The sequence below is a fragment of the Aplysia californica genome, unplaced genomic scaffold, assembly GCF_000002075.1.
Source record: "Aplysia californica isolate F4 #8 unplaced genomic scaffold, AplCal3.0 scaffold00677, whole genome shotgun sequence".
Taxonomy (NCBI): Eukaryota; Metazoa; Mollusca; class Gastropoda; order Aplysiida; family Aplysiidae; genus Aplysia; species Aplysia californica.
The window spans coordinates 130,466-132,006 of record NW_004797947.1 but is presented as its reverse complement, the minus strand read 5'-3'; the positions used below and the strand labels follow the sequence as shown (position 1 = coordinate 132,006).

Here is a 1,541-nt window from a genome sequence, read left to right as displayed (position 1 = left end):
TATATATTATAGCGAGCAAAAGAAACGCAAAAAAATTCTATTTGGGCCATAACTAAATAACCATCAATCGTAGAAGACTGAAATTTACACCAATGATAATATGTCAAATGTTCTTTAGAAATCAAAAGTCGCCTGTCTTGCTGGTGACCGGAAACTAGAGATATTGCCCCTTAATTGGAGCAGGGAAAATGCCACGTGGTGCCCTCGAAACACGGTCTAAATGAGTGAAAAAAGTGTGAAAAGGATTTACCTGAGCTCGGCTATGAAAGTCGTGGTAAAAAATCAGTTAGGCCGTTTCGCCTGCATCTGCAACGACAGTGCCGCGTTTAAGGGCTGTACAGCGAGAAAGAGCAATAGGCCGTTTGGAAGGTGGAGAAAGGCCAATTGTGGTCGCCAATCATTTTGGTGTTCACATCTCGACTATCAACAGACTGATAACCCGTTTTCAGCTCGCGAATTCTACGGCAGACCGAAAAAGGTCAGGTCGACCCAGAGTGACCTGTGCACGTAAATACAAACATATTGTCGGGATGTATCGTTCAAATCGACTTCTGACAGCTACAAGAACGTCAGATTTGGTAGGGAGTACCCACAGAAGAGCCAGAAGTCGATACACAGAGAACCGACGATTGCGTCAGGTAGGCCTTAGACGCCGTCGACCTAACCACGGTCCATTCTTGACCGCACACCATCTCCAAGAGCGTCTCAATTGAGCCCAGCACCAGTCAACAAGCGTCTGAGAGACTGGTCTTCGGTTCTCATTTTCGGAAGAATGCATGTTTTTCATAGATACAATTAACAGGGGCCTCAGAGTTTATCAAAAGGGAGGCGAACGTAATTGTGTCATAAAGAGGAATCGCTGGGAAGGACATCACGTCATGATCTTGGGTGGAATAATGTGGAACCACAAAGTAGGACCAATGCTCTTCTAATAAAAAAGGCCAAGGTCGAGGTCAAGGTATCAATGCTGCTTGCCTCATAGCAGAACTTCTTAGGCTCTATACACAGACAAAATGTTAACTTCCGGTTCCAGCAAGATAGTGCTTGTGTGCACACTCCCCGTGTTACACAGAGTTTCCCCCAACACCATGGCATCCCTCTACAGCCCCACCCTGCCGTTAGCACGGATTTAAACCAAATCAAACATTTTAGGGACGAAATGAAACGACGCATCGAGGGGAGACAACAAAGGGCGAGAACCACGCAGGAACTGTGTGTGGCCATCCCGGAGATGTGGAGGCAGACCCCGCTACGATTTACCAACAACCAAGTGGCTTCCTTGTACTGGAGATGTATTGCGGTTGTCCGTTTTAATAAAGCCCATAACCACTGCTGAGCATTTTGGTGCATTAACCGGAAGTTGAAAATGTATTCCGATAAAATTTAATATTCACAGTGATGCCCCACGTATCCCTTCATAACGCTAGAAAACAGTTTGTGTTTAAATGACCCCGTTTTGTAAATATTGGAAAACGAACATGATCTCATTGCAAAGGAAAACAGGAGTTTGGGTTTCTTTTGCTCGCTAGCATATATATATA

At 45.0% G+C, this 1,541-nt stretch overlaps 1 protein-coding gene across 1 annotated transcript in view; it reads right to left on the bottom strand.

Moving 5' to 3' along the window:
• LOC101847373 (protein zntD) overlaps positions 1-407 on the bottom strand; it is a gene marked incomplete at its 3' end in the record, with an annotated part of 8,368 nt that extends 7,961 nt beyond the window's left edge. The window contains 1 exon segment of the mRNA XM_013088052.1: positions 251-407.
• Between the last annotated feature and the right edge of the window lie 1,134 nt (positions 408-1,541).